The 24,933-nt window shown below is 41.4% G+C and overlaps 1 protein-coding gene across 1 annotated transcript in view; it reads right to left on the bottom strand.

The window, feature by feature from the left end:
- The window catches only part of Salm (spalt major), a 120,204-nt gene that overhangs the window by 78,151 nt on the left and 17,120 nt on the right, over nucleotides 1-24,933 (bottom strand). The window lies entirely within an intron of this gene.

Genomic DNA, 24,933 nt, shown 5'->3' with positions numbered 1-24,933 from the left:
CTTTTACGTTTCCGCGGTCTAATCATTATAAAACCTAAAAACGAACAGAGAAAAATAAATAAAGTGTAAAAACATGAACACAGAAAAGCGGCGTAGGTTGTTCAGGAGTTAAATTCTGGATCTATTGTTCCTTTTCGTCAACAGATACTTAAATTCCCGAGCTCTCCGAGAAGAATGTCGTTTTCAAAAAACGGTCCACAGTCCTGCCGGAAATGTGTCGCGAGGCGAGCTTCAAAAAATTTTCCCGAACGCTCAAACAGCCCCGAAGGAATAGCTCCGTTTCGCTCGCGTAGACAACAATATGTCCCGACAATGGAAATCAGTCTCTCGAAAAGACATACATATATCCGCCGGCCATAAATAAACATGTCCTTCCTTAAACCGCATCCACACACGTGCACGCGGCCGCCGCGCACCATACAATTTTACCGAAAGGAATAAAGACAAAGGTTGAAGCCCGCCCCTGCCCAGAATCATCCCAAAACCTAAATCACCATTTCCAACCCCTGTCCTTTTCATCCCTCCTTGTCCCCTTGTCCCCCTCCCCCTCTCCCCCGCCGGTCCCCGGGTTATTTCGTGACACGAAACGGAGCAAAGTTCCTCCGGAGGGAGGAACCATGGTCCTCGTGGCGACAGGACGCAGAAAATTCGATATCCCCGCGGTATGACAGGCAAAAACGCGGCCTGGCCCCCGGTAGATGACAATTTTACATCGTCCCCCTCCCCCACCCCCTCCACCGATCCACGCGAACCTCCATTCAGCTTGCAGAGTCTTATTGTCCCCGGCCGTTGTTTGCCAAGGTAATCCTGTACGCGAGAGGATACGAACCTGCCCGGGCCCGAGAGAAAGAGAGAGAGAGAGAGAGAGAGAGAGAGAGAGGGAGAGAGAGAGATATAGGGGAAGAAAGAGAGCAAGGACAAACAGGACAGGACCCGGGCAACGACAAATTTTCCGGCACAGAAAACTCGAATGGAAGGAAAAGCGATCTCTCGCGGCCGGGCTCTGTGGCCCCCGTTGCCCCCATGGCCCCCTTGGTGAACGTATTACATTTTAAAACGACAAAAAGGGAGAGAGGACCCCGGGGCCGGGCTAATAATGGGGATAATATGGGGCGCCCTCGAACAGTGAAACGCGCGGGCCCAATATCGATGCATCCTGGCGAAAACCGGTGTGTAAACACAGAGTTACCGCGACATCCTGTCAATCCTGAGTCAGGACCCCCCCCCTTTCGAGGGCACCGATCGGGCCCGCGTTATCTGATCGCGCCCTTCTCGGCCCCGTCGACAAAGATTCTCCCGGGGGCTCTCTCCGAAGAGAGAGCTCGAATGCTGTTTAATTCGGGACTCGTTACAGAAGAGACGTTCGCCCAAAGGCTTGTTATACTTCGTTCTCGGAGAGCCGGTTATGTTGCATATGAGTGGATTAAGAGAAGGAGAAGCTCCGGAGGAACGGGAGGGGGCGAGACGACCGGAGGAGGTTATTGTTCTGTCTATCTTGGCCGCGATTGAAGTGCTGGTAGCCGGGCTTGATGGAGAATCGGAGAATTCAATACTTTGCCTGAGAATTTTACCGTGTTCCATGGTGATTGGTGGGGATTTCATAGGCCTTTTCGCGTCTGGTTTAAGACTCCGTAGATTCGCGATAAGGTAGAGTGACCAAGTTACCGACGAGAATACGCGAAAAATGGTTTTACGTGCAACTCAACTTTTCAAAAGAGGAAGGTTCGATCTAGCGCGCACTGGTCTTGAGCTGACGAGATTATGCAGATATTTGGTAATGTAAGCGTTAGAAGTAGGCCAAAAATTGACGATGTGCACGCCGTGGGATCCAAGCATTTTTACGTCGTTAGATGAGTTTCATGGATGAAATCGAGTGCAGCGCGCGCTAGAAAATATCTCCGGCTACAAATTGAACTATATTTTGTCTCGATTCTCTGCGAAAGAAAGCCAAAAACTTGAAGCACGTTTCTGGCGTCAGAGTTCGTAATATCGATAATACAGAGCAAAAAATTGTGACAAGCTTAGTCACAGACTTAGGACCCGTCGGATCGAGACCAAGACGGATCTTAACCCCTTGCCTTAGGATTTAATTTCCAACTGTGCGGGCCAAAAGCGACACAGACATACACAGCTTGACTGAGCGTTCGAAACTGTACAAATCGCAAACTTCCTATGATTAGTTGATTATTAAACACAAAAAAAAAAGATTTATTGTTGCAAATTGAATAATACATTAATAATAACATTTTTAGTTTAATACAAAAATTTAGTAATATTCATGTTTGGCCCGATAGACTTACGACGCCTCTGAGGCGTCATTGTGCTGTGAACGGAAATAATACAGCAGTTACCGATCTGCTGACTCTGCAAAAGTCACGGAGGAACATAAATGTTTCGTTTTGGAGTTAAAATAGCTTCGAGTGCAAAGGGTTAAAAAAGAATGGCTCAAAATTTGCGCATTCTCGTTATTTTTACAAAGTAATGTAAAATAATCTTTTGAAAAAAATGCATCTTCCGAAGTATGGGGATATTCGTGCTGACGAACGCACGGCGATTAAAATAATTTCTGGACGCAGCGCAAAAAAACAAATCGGGTGTTAAATAACGATGGGGTCGACTGGGAGCACCGGTTAAGGAAATATGACGTGCTAAATTGAATAGTTGGCGCCGATTAGAAGGTTTTAAGATTGTTTGTTACCGCGGCACGGCCTCGAGTAACCCCGTGCCGGTCGTATTTCACGAATATCTCGAAGTTCCTGCACGGTTACGGCCGGGAGACACGGTCGGTTAGTATTTCATAAAAAAATTGTTTTCGTCACGTACTTAGGGATAAGGAGTTACCGCTGGGACACGATGTCTCCCTCAACGCGCGCCGGGGCAGAACTTTCACTTGAAAACCTCTCCCGCTATCTCCGGTAATGCGGCGGTAATTCAGATGGTCCGTGTTAAGTGACTCAGTGCCGTTGTAAAATCACAGCATTAAACTCGACGACGGCTTTCGCGATCGCCAATCAAGATTTTACGCGGTCGCCGGACAATTATGATATTTTACAGGTGATTCGGGGGGGCATAAGCTTATCGTATATCGCGCTCACCGGGCTGATAAGCGGGGAACGGCCGCCTGGAAATATCTGAATCCGTTTGACCTTGGATCCGAGCCAAATCGCTTTCGACGATCTCTCTTGGATGCGCAAGGACTGTTTCGAGTTGACTTCTTCACGCCTTGTCCGCGTTTCATTGCGTTTCGCGTTTACCGAGCCCGAAGCTGCCTGCTGCCGCTCGCGCCGCTGCTAAACTGAACCCGGCCACTAAACTCTCGCGATTTAAAACGCGACACACGATCGCCGATGACGTACACGATTTTATTGCGCATGACCATAAATATTCTAAGCGAATCGCGAAAAGAAAGGAACGCGATGTCGTACTGCCGCGCGCGCGACTATTATAATTGTCTTAACGCGTCCGCGCGGCGACCGCCATTTTATATTTTACGGGAAAATCAAATTCATTGCTTGCGCGTTGTTATTTAGAACCTGTCCTGTTGCATTCGGAGGAAGCTTTCATGTTTCTGCGACACTATTTTTGGTCGTATTTCGCAAGAGGACGTCGTAATTGCATTTAGTAAAATCAATGTACAGCTTATTAAAATGACCAGTTTTCTATTTCAGAATTATTGGAATTATAAAAACGTTTCCATAGGAAATTACCGAATCGACTTCTTTATTTAAGCACACATATAAATTCAATCTTCTCCCTCTTATGAGATGTTTCGCTTTTATATGTTTCGTGCTTGGTAGGTTTAGCGTTAACAGTATCTAGTAAATATTGCCTTATAAAGATGGCAAAATTTATCGAGATTGTCTGTAATTTTCAATATAACAATTCCTTGGACAAGGAAATTTATTCCACTATTTTCCACACAAATAAATTTTTATAGTTTCAATATAAAACCGTAAAATATGAAATCGGCCATTTTGACCGTTCAGTGTTAGAGTTATAAGAAAAAAGATGAAAATTTCTATTTGGTTTCTGTTTCTTGCAATTTCCGCAAAACCATTTTTATCTAGTTGCAAGTGAGTACATCGTGGAACATGAAGATGTTGTCGAAGCAACAAGCTCGCAGTTCGGCGGCTCTGTCGATCTAAAATTAGCTTGTGTATTAATTTCAAGAAAAATATTTTTCCAAAGAAGAGAGCTTTTGAAGCAGCAAGAAGTTGGTTCTTGAGGATGTAGCTCTGCCGGTCTCTGGCTTGCGCATTAACTTGAAGAAAAGTTGCCACCAGAGGCTGTCCTTTTGCCGGCTCGACCCCGAAGCGACTGTAAGAAGAAACGGGGGCGCAGCCTTACTAAACCTGGTGTCCGAAACGTAACTCGACCCCGACGAATGATCAGAATCGTAACTGCAGAACTGGAAGAGAATCACTCGCGGATACGGCTTCGCCGTGCGTTGTCCCGTGGATGCGCCCAGCGATTGGATTTTCGGGGCCGCCCTTCCAATCCCTTTGCGCAAAGGGTTTCATCCCCCGGAACGTTCACGCGCTCGTTAGCATATCATACGAGGCGGCGCGGCGCGGCGGGGTTAGAGGGTTCAGGGCTCAGTCCTCGGCCAATAACAATCCATTTTAGCCTGTCCGCCGGGGTCCTCACACCCCGCGCTCAGCCCTCCCAAGATCCTGTATTACAATTCGTATTCGGGTTTCCTTCTCGTGGCCCGTTCATTTGTTTGTCCAATAGTCGGACAGCTCAAAGCGTTCTGGTACTCGGGACGCCATTTTTTCCTCTCTTTTTTTTCTTCCCCTTCTACTCAGCCGCCATGCTATAACCCGTTACCTCTCCGATCACTCGAAATCTTCTGATTCATGGGATTGCAACCTGTATATCGCCTTCGACAAACTGTATTTTTCCTCTTACAATACTGAAGAGCAAATAGGTTGGGATTAGTGTTCCTGATTTCTCAACATTTTTCATTTCTCGAGAAATGAGAAATAAGACAATATTGAAATAAAAAAATATTGGGAAACTTTTACCAAATTTTTATAATGTAAGACATTACGCTTTTGTTTTGAAATGACTTCGCGTCTAATGTAGAATCAGACAATCTACTTCTTTCTTTTTTTTTGTAACAAAATCTGTAGCCGTAGAAAAATTTCTTTCATTTTGTGTGGATGTTGGCTTTATCGTATACAGAACATCCAAAAGTTGCTGAAGATTGGGTGTCCTTTTTCCAGTGCACTCAAAAATTTGGATTCCTCTGTTAGAGTCCGGAATTGATTTTCTTCTGCCGCTAAACTCTTGACTCTAAATTCTTGAAGGCTGTCTGCAATTTCTAATTCTAACTGTTTTTCCAGTGATAGTTCCCCATTCTGAGAATCTGAAAATTGTTCACTATTTTCATAAGAATCATTGTTATATTTTCCAAAAAGTCTATTTAGAATTTGTTTTGCCATTTTATACATATCTGCCTTGGATGTTAAATAAAAAAATGTATCTTCTGAATCTTTTTGCAGAGATTCTGGATTATGCAGATATTTTATAAGGGATACAACAATCTTGTCTCTTCTTTGAGATGTTTCTTCTGTAATAACAACAAGAAACTCGTTACTCGATTCAGTATTCAGTTTTTCTAAAGTTTTAAATAAGAATTTAAGAGAATTTAAGAAATTATATGTTATAAAATAAATGAGATTCATAAGAATTTTCCTAGATTTAAATTTCTCGAGAAATACTGGAATTTCTCGAAAAATGAGAAATAATCAATTATAAAATTTCTCGAGAAATTCTCGAGAAGGAACACTAGTTCGGTGTCTCAACTTTTTAGTATCCTTAACTGTCAGTACACTGAATCCTCTATATACAGTGTGTCTCACTGAGCATAAAACATTGGATATTCCATTTAAAAAAACAAAGGTGACCTCTTTATCTTATCTACGCCTCCACTTGCGAGAATATCATTTATACCATATTATGTAGTTTCTTAAACCCTACAACTTCTATACGTAACATTTTCTCGTATTGTTTGAAATGACCAAGATATTCAAGTGGACCAAGCTCGTGGGACACACTGTACGTCGACAACACGGGTCTTGCCAGTAGGTCATGTATCGTCCAGGAGACATACCCGACCTGTATTATGTTTACACTCCTCGGCGTCCGAGGCCTCTCGAGCTTCGCGGTAGTGGAGATAACTCCGCGACATTTACCATCCAGGTCGTGGCGACATATATAGAGAAATCACTGTATCTCTATTCTAGATACAAATAGCTCTGTCTGAGAAGATTCATGGGCAACACTATTATACAAATCAATAGAAATTGAATCTAATATCTTGTATGTTAATTTTTAGAAAAATATGTAACCCACTGTGCGCAATTAATATCGATTATGATACACACAATAGTTACCCCCTATTCATGGAACGTGAAATTCTTCGTCAAAATTAGATTGATCGGATGAATCGTAGAAATTTGTGTGCACAAGTTGCATGTTTGTAACGTTACGCGTCTGAATTTCGCGTTGTGGATGCAATTGCGATTCAGATAGCGTGCCGGCAGCGTATTATCTCGTTTTCTGGTGTGAGACTGTAAATCTTGATTATGTTAATAAACGTGGTTACGTGCTGCGTGTATCGTTAGCTCGTGAAAAATGTTTACAGAACGAAACGAACGTGGAAACACAATTATGGTCGCAGGTTAAAATTCTGATTCGAATGGCACTGTTGAATCTAGGTGCATACTGACCGGTGGGCTGTGCACGTCGACGGACGAGCGGTTCGTATACAATTCCCATAGTCTTCATTGAACGGATCTGCATTGATACTCGGCCCGTACGGTGCCCGTTGTTCTATTCTACGTCTTCGAAACGAGTGTATAAATCCGGACTGACCTGGGTCGAATGAAAATAAACGAACAATGCGTGACAGATGTCGGCGTATTGCTCGAAATGACATCGGGGAAAATGACGATGTACACTGTTTTGGCTGGCCAATGCGGAACTATTATTGTGTCGCATTTTTCTTTAGAGACCGCCGTGGATTTAACCGCAGCACGCTGTCAATTATTCTGAGATCGCGTACGCATAATTACTTCGCGGAATGTTTCCGAAAATTTCGTTACTGCACGTATATATCGCAAGAGAAAGTGACAGGAGCGATTACAGTGATTCCTCTATATATGTCGCCGAGACCTGTAGGATAAAGGTCCTCAAAGCTCGAGATGCCTCGGACTTCGAGGAGTGTAAACATAACACGGCTCCTGGACGATACAGGTCGCTGGCAAGAACCGTGTTGTTGACATATATCGAGAATTCACTGTAATAAAATTGTACTTTGTGCCCGAAAGGTTAATAAATAAATTCGATACAATTATTGTATCGATATTGTACCACAAGAAGCAAGTACTGCGATACAATTATAATTTATATACGAGCACAATTGTTTAAAAGTACAGAAGACTGTAATTTTCCATCGTTATAGTTTATATATAAACGACATCATTTTCATGATTATGGGATGCAAACAAGAAGTAATTATTTGTGACATTTATTTTGGTTTTGTGGAACAGTTTTGCTCCAAATCTGTGAAACAATTATTGCCCTTACTGTTGTGTGATTTTCATCTATACATGTTTGCTGTATGCTCAACATGGAATTGATTTTGATGTCCCAAATAAACGGAAAGGAGTGCGCATGACAGAATACAATACGGTGGCAAGAAAGTAACGATTGTGTGTTAATTTATTGATCAGAAAGTGTTTTTCAGGAGAAACAAACGATTTGTGATTCAACTATTTAACAATTACTAATCTATTTGTCTTCCATAACGTCGTCATTGGACTGCAGCTTTTGCGCATTCTTTACAAAAATAGACTAACATTATTAAAAGAGGAAATGTATATTTATTTAACTTCTGTGTCTTATCACCGACTTGGACAATTTTTATTTTGCATATCTGGCCATCATTGAACTGTAGATTTCAGATTCACATTTATGGCAAAATTGTAGAGAAATTAAGGAATTTGAAGAATGTCACCACATTATTTTCAACCTATTAAAATAATTACCTAATTATAATTGATGCAGAACATTTTTATTTCGCATAAAAATCCACAGTCGAGCGATCAAATTATATAAATGTGAAAAATATATTTACTTTCAATCTGACAGATAATGCACACCGTTGCCGCAAATGTACTTTCTCAATGTGTCTGCGTGAATATTTCATAAAAGTCAATAAAAAGTATCCAGTGTAACAAGGATTTTATTTAAAAATCAACTGTTTTAATACAAACAGATCTAATAATATGATCACCCGCCATGTGCATTTGAAGCTCGCAAATACAAACGTGTTGCAATTTTTAACGCAAAAAGCTTTGATAATCTGAAATATTCCACTGTAAATATGCATTCAGAATTTGCAGAAATCACAAAAGAAAATATTGGAACTGTAGGCAACTCACAATTTGGCGATCATGTTAGCACTTTGCTAGCACTAATAAATACTATGATCAATAGCTTCGCTGCATGAAGAGTTTGACATTTTCGAATGTAAACATAGAATCCTAGGTAAGAAACACAACTTTCTAGGTCACAACTTTCAAGCTGACAATTCACTCTAACAGTTTGGCGCGACGAATGGGCGTAAAAGAGCATTGAAAATTTGGAAAAAACGTCGGCACTGTAGCTAAAATCTAGAAGAGCTAGAAGACTAGAAAACTGCACGGAGTCGTGGAATCGCGAGCTCCTGGCTGTCACCTGGTACCGGGACGACGTAGGGTCGATTTTGATGCTCCGGGGGTTAGAGGAGGGGAGGGGAGGGGAGGGGGGGGTCAGAGTAGCAGAAAGGAAAAAAAAACCGGAGATGCTAATCTCCCATCGCGTCGAAGGGTGGAAACTGTGTGCTAATGCGATCCCGTTTAGCCAAGTCAGCTGGAAAACGTGCAAGAAGCGCCCCAACCCCCGAATGCATGGCAAAACACGGGCCATGGGGATTCTCCCCATTAGTCCGCCTCCGGGCGTTGTCGATGTTGCGGCTCGAGGATTGTCATTATTTCGCGATATCCACTCGGTCGGAAACATTTGGACACATTCATCCTGTTTTCTCTGTCTGTCAACGAGGAATCATTCCCACAGGCGATGTGATTATGAAGTTCGGTGCATCGGCGGGAAGGGGAGGGGATCGAGGATGGGGGGATGAACACATTTTTTTTCTTTTCTTTTGGATCAAATACTCTGCCCGGTAAGAGGCTTTCTTATTCCTTTCGAATAATCATTTTCGCGGGAGGGTGACAGTTGGCGCGTTTGCGTCTGCAATTTTTACACGCGTCTTTATGGCCGTATAAACCGCAACGGAATTTTGAACTTGTTCGAGGCCGTAAAAGACGAGTTTATGTTGGCCGAATACATTGTACGGCGGAAGGATTTTATGAAGCTGTACGAGGGTGGTACAGTTTCGCTTATGGTTTAACAGATTTACGCTCGTTCTGGGTGGCCTAATAACCTTGGCTGCTTGGGATGTCTCTGGTAGTTTTAGGGATGCGCAAGAATTTTCGAAGCAGTGGGTGGAAAATTCATTGAGCTGCTTTCACATATTGGTTAGAAATTTATGTCCACGTTTGCCGTATGTGATTATCACAATTCAGACGGCGAAAGTGCATACATTTCTGCATAAGATGACAGAAATCAAAATCTACAACCACTTAGGAATTTTCTTTATCTTTTCATTCAGTTTTCAGCTGCAGTCGTTCAGTTTATCGTACACTAAATTATTTAAGTATTCAACTCGTATATAATGACTGCGGATCTTTACGCAAAATAAAAAATATTTTCATTGATTGTAATACAAGGGAGCGAAATAAAAATTTCTTTCTTCCTTTAATTATTCTATTAAGCCAAAACCAACACGCTAAAAACAAAATTCGCATAAAATCCGCAGTCTAATAATGATACTTGTATGGTAATGTAATATATCAATTAAAAATTTCGGACTCTTCCATTTCTAACGATTCATTAAAAACGGCTTTTCGAATGTACTATATATCTTCCAAAAGTTTTATTATTCTCACAAGAAAAAATTCCAGATAATTGTCGAAGATGTACTTTACAATTAGACTGCGGATCTTCATGCATTCATGGCTTCCGAAAACTTTCAAAAAATGCTAAAATATAACATTCGACAGAATTTCGTAAAATTTTTATTTATTTCAGATCTGCAAAGGTTGCTACCACCGAAAATAGAATATTATTTGACGCCACTTTCTTAAAATACCTCTAAAAATATTGCAAATTTCATAAAAATTCGCATAATATCCAGTAAAATTCCTCGAGTACCTATCCCTGTACTTTCTTCTCAATGAAAATTCCCAAATGTGCATATGTTTACGAGCATAGGCGTGACCTTTGAAAATGGAAGATGCTGCGTGTCCCAGGCAGAACAAAACGATCGGGCGTCATCTTCTAATCATTGAACGAAAAAGACACCGACGAAGGGAGCCACCCAGGAAGGTCGGAAGTCGTCTGTTGAATAATGGGAGTGCGAAACGAGGAGTGTCGCGCGGCGGCGGTATAACGCGCGAATGGGAAGAGAGCAGATCCTCGGGGTCCGCTCGAATTCCGCTTCGCCGCCGGTTATTAGGCAAATACGGTCTCGTCAATGATAACCCTTTCGCTCGAGGGCTGAATAATATGGCACCCTTAAACGGGTGGCGTTTGATGTGCCGCCGGTTCAACGCGCGTCGCAACCAATTTCGCCTCGTATACCCCACTCCCCCTCCCCATTCGCTGCCCCGAGTGTCATAATCATCGCCCTCTCTCGTGTCTGTTGTCTAATCCTCGGCACAAATTGCGACAGTTTTTCGCCGACAATATTGTCCGACTTGTTTCCCTAATCGGCTAACCCGCTCAATATTCCGCCCGTCAACTGCTACCACCATTCCTTCGCCAGAAAACGTTTAAATTACTTTTACATTATTTTTTTAGTCGGATTTTTGAAAATCTTTTTCAAACGCAATCAAATTTTCCAAATTAAATACCATGTGCTAAGACAGTCCTTATGATTGACCGCAAGCAGAGATACTACAAGTTTGATCAAATATTTTCTTCTTTCTTTCTTTTTGAGAAAAAGTGTATGCTTAATTTTGCAATGCATACTTTCTTTTTTACCAGAAAAGGATAAAATTTTAATTTCAAGTGGTTAAGTCTATTTTATTTTAAATTGTGCGCACAGCTCTGAAAATGTAAGATGTTCTTGAAATAATTTTTTAATTGTCACGAATGCATGAAATGTGGGTACAGTCTCTACGTCACAGTGTGTTTTTTTAAATACCACAGATAAGAGCAAACATAAGTAAAGAACTAGTCGAAGCCCCGTTGCTAATTGCCAGAAAGCCGACACGTGAAAAATAAAAGAATATTTGCTGCAAAATGAGATGAGAAAGTCCTCCGAAAGATTTGCATGGTTACGCGCACGTAAAAGTATAACTCGAAAGGCTCATAAACGAATAATATAATCAATATTCCTCTGGTAGACCGTATCGAACGTCCAAGTTTTCTTGTTATCCAATTAAGACTGCAAATCTGCGAATCGCAACGTACGAAGCGCGCCTGGTCTGAGAAGCAGGCAGTTTCCCATTGATCAGAAACTAATTAGGCAGAACAAAATTCCATTTGCTCGTGAATCGTGAACAATTTGGATTTTAATAGGCTGTGCGCGGGGTACAGCTTATCCCCGCATGCTGCTCGGAGCGTGATCGTATATTCGAAATATAATTCGATATGTTTAGCCTTTTTAGGGAATCCGGAATGCTGAAGGCGACGGCGTCCAGTTCGCAAGTTTCTCGAAACCTGGTCCGAGTTATCCTGTCATCGGCGGCGATCGGTAATGGTTATTTATGGCAATCGTAACCGGCACCGATATTATGACGTCTTCCTCTGATCATTGGACGCATGCCTGAAACAAGTTGTCCCGCTGCTGTTCGCGCGTCGAAAACGTTCGCTTGGCGTTGCGCCAATTGGTCTGCTGCCCTTCACCTATGCCAGTGAACGCTGTACGAAATTGGTTTCCCTGTCCGCTTCTGAAAAGTTTCGCGCGCAAGATTGAACGGGGAATTGGCTGACCAGGCGCCTAACACTCCCAAAAATTAAGACGGCACTTTGCGGAAACGCTATACTGCCCAGAGGGGCGCAGAGTGTCGCGCGATTCAAACGAATCAAAAATTATCAACAGGTACTTTTATTTGTGGAAATACTTATTCCATTTATTTAGTATTTTTCACATTTTACTGGCACGGATTTCATAAAACTAAAATGTTAAACCGTGTACTAGGCGTGTACCGTAATTGCTAGAAATAATCTTTCTATGCCCCCTCAAAAGGAACACCTGAGATACTGATTTTTACGATGTTCACTTAACGGGACCAGTCGGATGCAGATAAAAAATGCTCGCCTGCAACGAGATTGAAAAATTGAAATACCAAATTGTCACATTATGTTCGGAATTTATAGTGTAACTTTTGTTTTACTAATCTTTCTGTAAAATAAACCTGTACGTTATAATTAGACTGTGGATTTTATGCATTTATGACAAAAATGGGTAAGCACAATTTAAAGCAGGGGACACATTAAGAAGATTTAAGGGCACCAGCGTATTGGTTTTAGCTTAATAAAACAATTAAAAGAAGAAAGAAATTTTTATTTCGCTCCTGTGTCTTGCAATCAATGCAAATATTTTTTATTTTGCATAAAGTTCCGCAGTCTAGTTATAATAGTGTTTCTCGATCAAAACGCTTCGGAATACTTTTGTTCTGAAGTCAGGTACTTCATGTGCAATAATCTAATAGACAGTCATCGATCCCTATATTACCGACCTAGAATGTACGGATTTGTGACGGTGGGGAGATCGGAAAGTTCGGGAATTAGGCAGAACGATTGAAAACTGTAATTCCTCGATCCTCGGGCGAAACAGAAGGGGTTAGGGTTGGGGGATACACTATAATAGTATTTCTTGATCAAAACGCTTCAGAATATTTTTCTTCTAAAATCGGACATTTCATGTGCAACAACCCAGCAGACAGTCATCGATCCCTACATTACCGACCTGGAATGTATGGATTTGCTGGCTGTGGGGAGATCGGAAAATTCGAGAATCAGAATGATTGGAAACTGTGATTGGCTGATAAAGAAGTGTTTGATCCGCGACGTTTTTTTCCGCACGATGCTCGGCGTTTGTCACTGAATTGTTTAACGAAATTCGTCGACACCTTCGAGAGCTCACTGGTCGAAGTCAGAGGCAGCTTCCGCGGATTTCCTCGATGCTCGAGCGAAAGAGAAGGGGTTAGGGTCTTCGGAGAAGGAGTTGGCCGGGCCGCAATTCCTTCGGCCGGGGGTCTGAATGAAAGTTATGAGGATGAATCTGGCCGGTTTGCGGGGGAGGGCAACGTTCAACGAAAAAGAATGGTGGATGAAGACCCGAGAGTCTGAGCTCCCATCGTCCCAGGCGTATCCACTTACAGGCGACACTATGGCCGTGTGCCGGCAGCGGGTAGATTTAGGCCAGATAATACTACTTCGTACGCGTGCATGGAATTGCTCGGGGAAGATGATTGGTGGCACGGCTCGTGATCGTTTCGACGAGGCGCGGTTGCTCTTGGTTGCTTTACTTCTCCGTGATCATCGTACTTACACGTTATGCGAAAACGTTTTTTCCAGGACCCTCCCCTGTCGCCCCTACTTTCCTCTCCCCACCACCCCTGAGCAGCGACATATTCTTGAACGGCGAGAGCGTGTGCGAGCAATTCGCTGGTGTTGGAAAATAATTACTTTGCGAGGAGAGTCTCACTATGCAATTGTTCTGCAACAGTCACTCTAGGGATACTTCTCACGCAACAGCTATTTTATAATGATTTTGCAGCAATTACGCCAATTTCTCTTGCGATAATTGCCGCGCAACTACATATTCCGCCGAGGCTCGCGAGCACGGTTCGTTCTCGAGCTGCTCTTACAACGTGTTGCAGCTTTCTTCGTAAAAATCGGCCTTTCAGCGAATTCTCCTCCATCATAAATCTCTGTCCTACCAACAACATATTGTTCTAGCATGCTCGTAAAACGATCGCACGGCGGGCAATTTAACTCTAAATTTCGTTGCATGTCCTATTACTCGTGCATTCCGTTTGTTGTAATCATAAGCGCTTGTAAATTCTACTTATTGGGTAGAGTTAGTTGAGTAATCGTGTACGAACACTTGCCAACAGTTTGCACGTTAACCTTTTCAGTTAAGCAGATTTTATTATTTCGAACGGGACGGGTACTCATAAATCGTGACAACAAACCGTTTCGATAAAACGTCAAGTATTTTCTCGTACTTAATTTTCTTGTTTAAAATTCATGCACTTACGAGCACTTATGTTCAACATCGAGAAAACTCTGAATAATTTATAACTAATGACGCACGTTCCAAGTTTTTTCAAAGAACATGCAAGTTTAGCTCCATTTTGATGAACCGAAAACTGATTAACACTAAAATCTGAGTAAACTAGATTTGCCATATCCGGCTTATACGTAACATTTGTTGTAAATCTACGCAAGACCGTTGTTTACTTCGAGACCTCGTTCACCAGACAGTTTTAATATTTAATAAGTTATTAATAATAACTAAAGACACAAAGAAATCAATTGAAATTTACGAGAGGGGGAAACTAAAATGATCAATTGCGCGATTAGACTGGTTATCAGAGACTCTGCACGTATCGCACCTCGTATGTCATTAACGTGGCTGCCGTATCGTTGCACGCGATCTCGATTACTATTCCGAGTAACACTAAGCTTGTATACAAAGTAAGATCGAAGTCGACTTGACCTGGAAGTTTATTTGTTAATAATCCACGCCACGAAATTATAACTTCCAATAATATGGCGACGAAAGATCTCGGATGTGTTGCTTTTGCTGCGACTTTAGGTAATTCAAGCCGCCATTTTGAATATTGTATTCTGAACACATGCGGGTTCCAATTGGTGTTAAATATAGCTACAGTTGAAAATAATTTAACGTTGCAGATTGATTATATGATAAGGTAACATTGTATAATAATTTCAATTGCTCGTTTCGTTCACTCGTTAGAAAACCTAATTTCTTGCTGAAATTACTTTCGTTACAAAAATGGTGTTCACTCAGAACTCGTGTTTCAGAAACACCAATGATAGTGCGTGAAATTTTCAGTCATGTGGAAATAATGTCTAATCGATTGTGTGTTTATGCAGCCGATCGTTCGTCTAACTTTTGGAAATTTTTAATGAATAATATAGGAAGAATGAGCAATGAAGGAATAAAATATTCCTCGATGTATACCCTACATTTAAACAGCAAAGAAACAACTATTCACACATTTCGTCGAAAAGAAAATTCGAAAAGTTTTTTTTAATCCATAAATTAAATCAATTTTTTTAATCAACCCCGTAAAACCGATAAGCCAAGATTCATTATAGTCGTTGCTATTTTATCTTTCCTACTCTCCGTAGGTCCTAACAAAATTCTGATTTACGAATTAACGTTGAAATATAATGAAAAAATGGCGTCGGTCATGCACGCCGACTGTGACATGCCAGTCAGCCTGTCAATAATCGGTTGATTCCGCATAAGAATAAAAAGCGAGAGAACGTTCGCCCGTGAAACGATTACGCTCGCGTACGTCCGATTTCGCGGTTTATAAATACCGCCGGGGGCCCGTGTTCCTGAAAAAACAATCGGCCTCCTGAAATTCCATTGGCCAGTAAGTCGGCACCTTCGAGGCTGTACGAGGCCTCTAGCAATTACCCCCCTAATATTATTTATATCTGTCTGTCGTTATATCATGGCAGAGCGCGTCGTCGGTAGCCAAGTGGAGGGGGGACCGGGTAAGGATGTTGCCTGTTCTTTGGCGGTTTCGCGCAAAACCTTCCGCGGCATTCCTTCGCGGAAGAGGCGAAGGTCGCCAATTATCGAAGGCGGCTTAATGCGAGCCCCTATGACGGGTCATATTCAGCCCTCTTTTTGCTCGCGGGACGATTCCACGCCGGCGTCAAAGAGCACCGGCCGGCCGCTTCGTAAATCCTCGCGGCTTTCCAGCCACTCGTCCACGCTCTTCCCTCGCGCGCGACCTCAACTTCATTATACACAGTGTTCGAGGAACAAAGACGACTTATCGTCGCCGGTAGTACACTCGGATGTTCGCAGCTGTGCACGTAGCAGCGAGAACGCGAGCGTAACACCGCGACAGTCCTGGACGAAACGATAGGACCAGACGATCTCTCCTCGCGATAGGTATTTTAGTGAATCGACTCTATTATACAGGGTCTATAAGAAGTAATGGTCATCCGTCCTAGGGGTGAATCTACACCTCTGGATCGGTGGACAGAAACTTGCCGCAAAATTGTTCATAACAAAGAAAATTGTTGTTAAGGGGGCCGGCAGGCATTTGGCCTTGACTGTCACGCTATGTTACGCTATGCCTGTTTTCTAGACATTTTACGTCTTAAATAAGTAAGTAATTAATTAAAAATGCATACCACCGTGTTTGTACATGTCTTTGCTACGTCTGTATAGAGCCTTTTTTTCGATACGAACACTAAATCTCTTGAAAATAAGAGAATCTCTCAGCGGCAGCCATCTTGTGACGTCTCACTTGCTTCAGAATTCGAATTTTCTGCCGAATATTACAAATTACTCCATGATGAGGTAGAAATTCAGAATTTGGGCCCCATACAGACATAGATTGGACTTTTAGGAAACACTATTGACCACTTCTAAACTGCTCATTGCAATATTGAAGCGATAGTTTGAAAAGGTTTTGACACATGCATACGTATATGGATTTCAAACCCTGCCGGCCCCCTTAACATCGAGAAAAGAAAAAGTTCGAAAGGAACCATATGTCGCAATCGAATAGTTATCGAGGTATAAGCCGTTAAAGTTTTTGCAAAGATTGTGTGGACTTATTACGTATAGACAAAAGCCTACTACTACAGTCCACCGGACCGTGCCGATGAGACGGTACATAATCGTGTGTGCGTGCCTCGAGACAAACGAAGTTTAAAGGGACATTTGTCGCTAGGCCTGTATCAAATCATTGTCACCCTGCCCGTTCGGTTCATAAGTTTGAAGTTGCAAAATATGAAAGAAAACCTTGTATCCAATGTTATACATACGAATACTAAGCCTACATTATAGAATACTAATGTAAAGTACACTCAAAAATTTTTCGGAATCATCTGTACCACCGTCGGATCCACAGCACACTATTATTGACTCACGCGAACACGTCCGAATAATTCTCCCTGTCTTTCGGAGCCTACACTACACAACACAGTTTAGGAAATCGCGACAGCCAACGAGAACAAGTTACCCCGACCATGAACAAAATAACGTAACAAATAACTAAAGTAATAAATAACGTAACACGGACGTGTTACGGTCAGGTTATACTAGGCAGGTCAGACACTGAGAGTCTATAAACGCTAGATACTAAAACAAGATAAACAAATTCTAGCGACAGAGTTGCCGACTCTGTTTCCCGGAATTCCCTGTTTTCGTATCTAGCGTTTACAGACCCACGGCGTCTGACTTGCCCAGTATAACCTGACCGTCACACGTCCGTTTCTCGAAACTAGAACTTCTTTTACTGAAAGAAAAGCTGCACCGTTTGATACCTAACTCATTCATTTCATCCCTCGGCAACATGATCTCCACATGTGGGTACTTTAATATTAATATCGAATCTTTCTTGTAAAATTAAAAAACAGGGAATTCCGGGAAACAGACTCGGCAAATCTGCCGCCAGAATTTGTTCACCTCGTTTTCGTAACTCTGCCTAGTATAACTTGCCTAGTCACACGGACACACGTCCGTGGTACAATAATAGTGTACAGGGTCCAATAACAGATGATTCTGAAAAATTTGTAAGTGTACTTTACAATAGCATTTTATGATGTAGGCTTAGTATTCCTATGTATAACATTGGACACGAAGTGGACAGAAAAGAGACAAGAAAACTCTAGTGAAAATGGGTCTCGTCGTCTGAAATGGAAACCGGTCGCTAAAACAGTTCACTGTCACGATTATTGGGCATCTGTTAGGAATTATTCATCAAATCTATTTCTTTGGGCATTCTATTATGACAAAACCGACTAAAAATTTTGATAGCCACATTCTAAAAAAAAAAAATCTAAAACTAATAAAAAAGAGACGTTTCTCTCATTGTAGGTAGCGATCATTGAACTCGGTTGTGAGCAGAGAGTTGTAACCTTTACGCAATCGATTCTCGATAGTAAAACTTCTTTTACTGAAAGAAACGCTGCATCGTTTGATATCTGCATCTTTGTTTTCACCCCTCGGTACTATGATCTCTACATGCGGCTACTTTAACATTAAAATCGACTATTCCTTGTAAAATTCGAATTTACATTTTCCCCGATTCTTTTTGTTGCCCGCGCTAAAGAACGGGTTTCGAGGATCATAATTGAATATAGCGTCCGAGATCAATTCGACCGTTTCCGTATCTGAAGATCTCATTCTCGTAATACGCGCGTCTCGTTGAAGTTTATTTAACAAACTTCCCTTTGATCACACAGTAAGGAATATGTACATGGTATCGCCGGTAATCCTTGGCAGAGGGACCGTCAGCAGCTCTGTCCCGTTGAATTACCTTGCCTCATCAAACTCTTATCAAATTCATCGGGAAACAGAATTAGCAACAGAAATCGACATCGGCGCTGTTCTCGTTGCGTCGAGGGTCCAGCTCGTAAATTTCGCGTAACGTTCTCGTAAAGGCGGTGGTATTTTTTTCTCGAAAATATGACACCGCTAATATTATTCTTATCTCGAGCCAGCAGATTTATCGGACACGATCAAACGCGGTCTCGGGATACTTTATGATCAGCCTTGAGGAAATTATAACGCCGCCGCGCACCGATTGTAGGACGGCGAGTCATAATTGTCCGGTGCAGCACACCACCTGTTACTTGCATATCGTAGATGCGCGGAAATCAATTTACGACGGACGAAATTGCGCGACGCCAGCTCGTTTCATTGATACGCCACGTCGATTTCGTTATAAGAAACATCGCCGGCAAGCCAGTTAGCCTGTCCGCTCGTGTTGCTCTTGCGGAAATTATGGATTTACCGGAGACTAATCTGGTTCTTTTGTGTCGGCGCGACTTCTACGGTGCTGCGGAATTATGATGCAAAAATCAACCGAGTAGAAATTTTATAGCACGCTCGCCCGAGAAAACTTCCCTCTTATTGTCCCATTTGGCTGCGTGCGATTCCACGAAACTCTCCCCCCCCCCCCTCTTTCTCAAGATTTCTACTGTGAAAACTGCGACTGGGAAGTCTCGAAACTTTTAAATCCATCGCTACATTTTCTCTTCTGCGAGATTTCCGTCACCCGCGGTTCTTCACGCAAAATTGAAATTGTTCGCACTAATTGCAAAACGCAGGAACCACATAGGAATTTAGTTCTCGTTTAGTAGGTTCATCAAGTCGGAAGAAATGAGCTGGTATCCTTAATTTCTTTACTCACTCATTTTTGTTTTAAATAAAGACTTCCAATTTATTTGACGATTATCAATTGATTTACATCCGAGGCATAGAAATATGTGCCAACATCTATATGTCATACAATGTTCTTTGGCGCCGTACAAAATCTTGAGTACAGTGATTTCTTTATATATGTCGCCAAGGTCTGGACGATAAACGTCGCGGAATTATCCCCACTACCGCGGGGTACCCCACTATGTCAAGAGGCCTCGGACGCCTCGGTACGTCTCCTGGACGATATATGACGCTGACAAGACCCGTGTTCCTGACAAATATCGAGAATTCACTGTATTCATACAAGGATCAAAACACCTGACAAATTGTATTTTTACACTGGATTATAATAATTGAATTCCAGTAACAACCAGACCGGGGAACTTTGTACAAAATAAAACTGTTGTACACCGATACTTCTTCTCTTAATTAATTTTAATAGATCAGAAATAGTATGTACTTTGACACGTCATAAACGCAGGAAATCCGCGGGTCCGGCAATAACAAATGATTCTCCGAAGCGGTTCATCGTCGAAAGTGGTAGAGAGTCATTTTGGCGCGTCCCATTTTTTCTGTAACAATGCCGTAACCCAAAGCCACCTATACTCGAAAATAGAATTGGTGGTTTTTAAATCACAATGATTTACAATATCTGCCGAAACTCTCGGTATCGCGGTAACTTATTTTTAAACTAAAAGAATTCAAGTCTCCGAAACACAAGGGACGGACCCCGCGCGACTCGTTTTTCAATTCCATTATACCGCAATGCTCTATTTCGAATCCGGGACCGGGGGTTTTTTGATTTACGCGTCTGTTCGAGCATCAATCTTTTCTTCTTTTTTCTTTCGTTTTTTTCTTTTGGCATTTTCATCGCTCTCGCTCACAATAGCATTTTCACTGCTAAACGACGCGATAATGACACCGAAAATATTCACGCGCGACGGAGGTCAAAAACCGGTAAGTCGACTTGGTCGACTATAAAAAAGCAGCCATGCATTTCCCAGATTCCTGTCTCTCTGCTCATTCATTCTCTTGTTTCTATCCACGCTTATCTCTGCCCGGCTACTCGTCTATTTCTTATGCAGTTCCACCGATTTTATGAATTTTCGATAAATACCGGTTTAGGCGAACTCTTATTTCCGAACCGCGAGCATCCTTCTCTTTTGCATACTACCATCGTTTATGGCCTCCAAGGACTCGCTCCTTTCCCATTATTTCACCGATTTCGATGAAATTTTCAACTCGTGTATAACCAACATATACGCACCCAATTACTGTGGGTGACCAACTACCGTGCCTATATTAATTATACTAATTTTTGTCGTAACAATGAATATAAAAAATATAACACATATATATTAACTGATTTTAATGAAAAAAATTTAGTATCCCCTTCTTTAATATTCGGTATGCTTTCAAAATAAATATAGTTAATGTAGGTATAGTGGTTGACACCCCCACAGTAATCGGGTCCCCCAAATATTTAGTAATTCCTAGTAATTAATTGCCCAAGAAAAGTCAAGTTGCTTGGTGCAATTTTGGAAAGGTTATTAAGATTTAAAGGGCGTTCGAATACTTTCGTGGGCTACTGCGTGTACATTTCTTGAAAATTTCGAGCGTTTTGCAACTTAGAAAATGCATTTTGTAAAGATATTCAACTGTAAAATATTCTTGATGTGATACTTACGAGCATTAGCATAGATAATTTTATTGGAACTTATTTTGGTCTGTCAACGAAATTGATTTTCTTCGCTGCGACGAATAACTGTGAATAGTTTGTGCATGCTAATCATGAGAAACACGTGATCCAATATTTTCTGTAACGAAAGTTTCTGGCGCTAATCATCAATAAAATATTCGTACTTATGGCTGATGTTTATTTAAACAAAGTCTGAATCTATATTCATTCAGACAAAGTGTTGTAAAAATTCTTTTTCTGAGTTTTATGGATTATTAAATTTTGTTAGAGAAACTGAGATTTTGTGAGGATACTTTTCTATTCTTTCGATCATTAATATCTGTATTAATTAACTCCTGTCGAGGATTTGCAGGTAGAATCTGTTGCGTATAAAAGTTTCTCTTTCCTGAAAAGCCGAAATAAAATTCTGTTCTTTTGTTATTAATATTTAGCATGTCCTCTACTACGGTCACGCATACGTGACGTGAATCATATCGTAATTTACATGAAACTAGTCAAACTGTATTTTACATGAAATTAGTCTAAATTATTTCAATATTTTGTAAAGCAGATACGTTCTATTTAAAAAAGAACATTTTAATAATGAACGTGAGCAACGAAACGAAATAAATACATATGGACATACATACAGTAAATATAAATAATCAGTGTACCTGTTAAACTCTCGCCCCAAAAATGCCATAAAATCAAAGCAATTTAATCAAAAAAACCAAAAATGGAAAGATAAAAGTTAACATGGCGACACTTAAATCATTTTAGATTTTGTAGCTCCTAATAAAATATAGCCTTCGTACGGCAGACATTCAGGACAATTTGGAACTTTGTTTATCAATTTTGTTAAACATGTTTTTGAAGATACTTCTTGCACACGCATTAGTCTCTCTGTTATTCCAAACGGAACAGCTATTTATTTAACTTAACGGTCAGATATCGAGTAATTAAACGACGATTGGGTCGCAATAGACCCAGGCACCGCCGATGTACAGTTAAAAGTGAATAATAATGTCATTCACGCATGACTGACGCGGTAATGAAAAAAGTGTTAAGGTTAAATAGAACATCGCGATCATCACAAGTCTATAACGCGACAGAGACCGTTTTAACCTTCGGATGGCGGAGCTTGGGTCCATTTTGATCCAGAGTATCGAAATCATCTTTTATTATATAAATTATTTTGCTAATAGATTAACTAGCCCACAAGAAGTGCTTACCAAAATATGTCACAAAAAGTTGATAAATAAAATAGTGAATGATCCGGAACATCATGAATTATGGATACAAGAATGGCCCTGTCCGAGGGTTAACAATTTAAGTCAAAGAAACGACGTTATGGTTGAAACGAGCACTTATCGAAATCGCTATCGCGACGGCGGCAGGTCGCGCAAAAATAAACAATTTAGCTCCTCGACGGTCGATCCTATTGAAACTCTTGCGTCTAGTCGAAAATTTCGATTTTATTCTCTCGGCTCGGAGAGACGCGTAACGCCTGCGTATCTGTGCGCACGGCAGTATAGGTGCATGCAGGACGAGACGGTGTGCGTGCGTGTGACACGATAAATCGGTCTATCAATAGCCACCTGGGATCATCGACCAAAAGCATGACGACGATCCCGGGCCGGTTGTTGATTTGCGAGAGCCGGCCCGGTGTTTCGCACACTGCATTTCCATATTTCTCGCGAATGCCTATTGCGGCTCCGAAATAGCAGAGCATCGGCGCCGAATCAACGGCGAAGGAGAGGACACAATACGAAAATGTCGGTGGCGGTGCCGGTGTGCGAGAGAGTTTCGCGAACGGATGAAAAACACACGAGGCATCCGAGCAATTAATTTACGACGGTTTGGAACTGGTTTTGGTGGGCCAGAGCGCGCGCGCGTGTGTGTGTGTGTGTGTGTGCGTGTGTGTCCCACAGTTTCGCTGGACAATTATTTCTCGCGAGGGCGGTTTTCTCCAGCCGATCCTCTCCTCGGCTTTTTGCCACAGTTTATTTCGCAGGCCCGATAAGCCCGACCCCTCCCGAAAGTTCGCGCGAATCGCAACGTCTTCGAACGTTCGGAATTCCTGCGTGACGCCAAAATCATTTTTCGGTAACAGTCAACGAAACGAAAATTCTTCTCTTCCTATGCAAAAATCCGCATTCTCTTCGCTCGTACCACGTGCACTCGCTACACTCCGCGAGAACACTATGCGACGCTATACGAAACCATTCAATTCTGCGTTACGCAAATGATTTTGTCTCTCCCATGTGTGTACACCAATAACAAATGATAAACCAAATTTTACTTCTGAATTCCAGCTCGGAAAATTACCTGTGTGCTGGGGAATACACTTCGTGACAGTAATCGTATAGGACACCATACAAAACCATGAAAAACTGCGTTATGACAAAGTATTTGTCCCTATAAAAAGTATATTAATACAGCTACTGTTGTTGTCGCATACGAAATGTCCGATTTTAGAATGGAAATGTTACAAGTAGACTGCGGATGTTTATGCAATTTTTCATTTTTCTAGGCAAATTTTAAGACAGTGGAATCATATAAAATGTTATTTTCAGTATCAGCAGTTTCTGTAGTACTGAAATAAATAAAAATCGTACTAGATTCTGTGTTCTTTTAAATTTTATATTCTACCGAAAATTTTCAGAAGCCTAAATGCATGAAGTTCCGCAGTCTAGTTATAAGACGTTTTCATGAAGAAATAGGCACATTGTTTACTCGATGTATGTCCAACACACGGGTCTAGTCACGGACATATATCGGCCAGGAGATACTATTCTTTGACCCACGCGACCTTACGCTCCTTGGCGACCGAGGTCCCTCACGGGGAATACCCGTCGCTTTTATCGGCTAGGCATTTGGGACATATATAGAGTAAACACTGTACCATCATAATTTCCTTCATTCGCATCATTTGTCCTCCAAAGGTATTATCCAAGGTTATTTTCAAAAATATTTCTGAATACGGTGATTTCTCTATGTCGCCAAGGCTTGGACGATACACGACGCTGTCACAACCCGTGTTGTTAACATATATCGATAACTCACTGTACAGCGGATTTTATGCACTTATGAGAAAAATGAGGAGATACGACTTAAAAAAGTAGAAAAATGTTAACAAATGAAAAATATCAATTATATTGGGTTGTCCGGAAAGTTCGTGTCGTTTTTCTGTAGGTGGCATTGGATTAGGTCTGAATATGTCAGAATGATTGAAAACAAATGCTATGTGTACATAGTCTAAAAAGGTGATCTTTCAGGCATTTTTAGAAAAAAGTTTTATTAGGATACATTAATATTTGTTAGTTTTATACGCTCTTAACACTAGATTTACGGGACCCGTCAAAATGACGGATTCTAATATTTTTAATTTACGAATATTGAGATTGTAAAGATGCATCCATGAGGAATTATTTATCAAATGATATCTTTGGATATATATTATTAAAAAGATGACCACAAATTTTGATAGATACAATCATGTTATTTTTGTAAAGTAATGTAAAATAGTCATTTTTAGTGCTCCGTAAACCTAGTGTTAAATATGGTAGGAAATAGAGTGAATTACAGGCATTTGATGCTTTTTTCTTCCAAAAGCTGTTGGAGCTTGGTTGAAATGTGCTACCCCATTCACCCTCTTAACCAGACATTACACCCTCAGATTTTCATCTCTTTAGATCAATAC

The sequence above is a fragment of the Halictus rubicundus genome, chromosome 7 (genome assembly GCF_050948215.1).
Source record: "Halictus rubicundus isolate RS-2024b chromosome 7, iyHalRubi1_principal, whole genome shotgun sequence".
NCBI lineage: Eukaryota > Metazoa > Arthropoda > Insecta > Hymenoptera > Halictidae > Halictus > Halictus rubicundus.
This window is presented reverse-complemented; position numbering and strand designations above follow the sequence as displayed.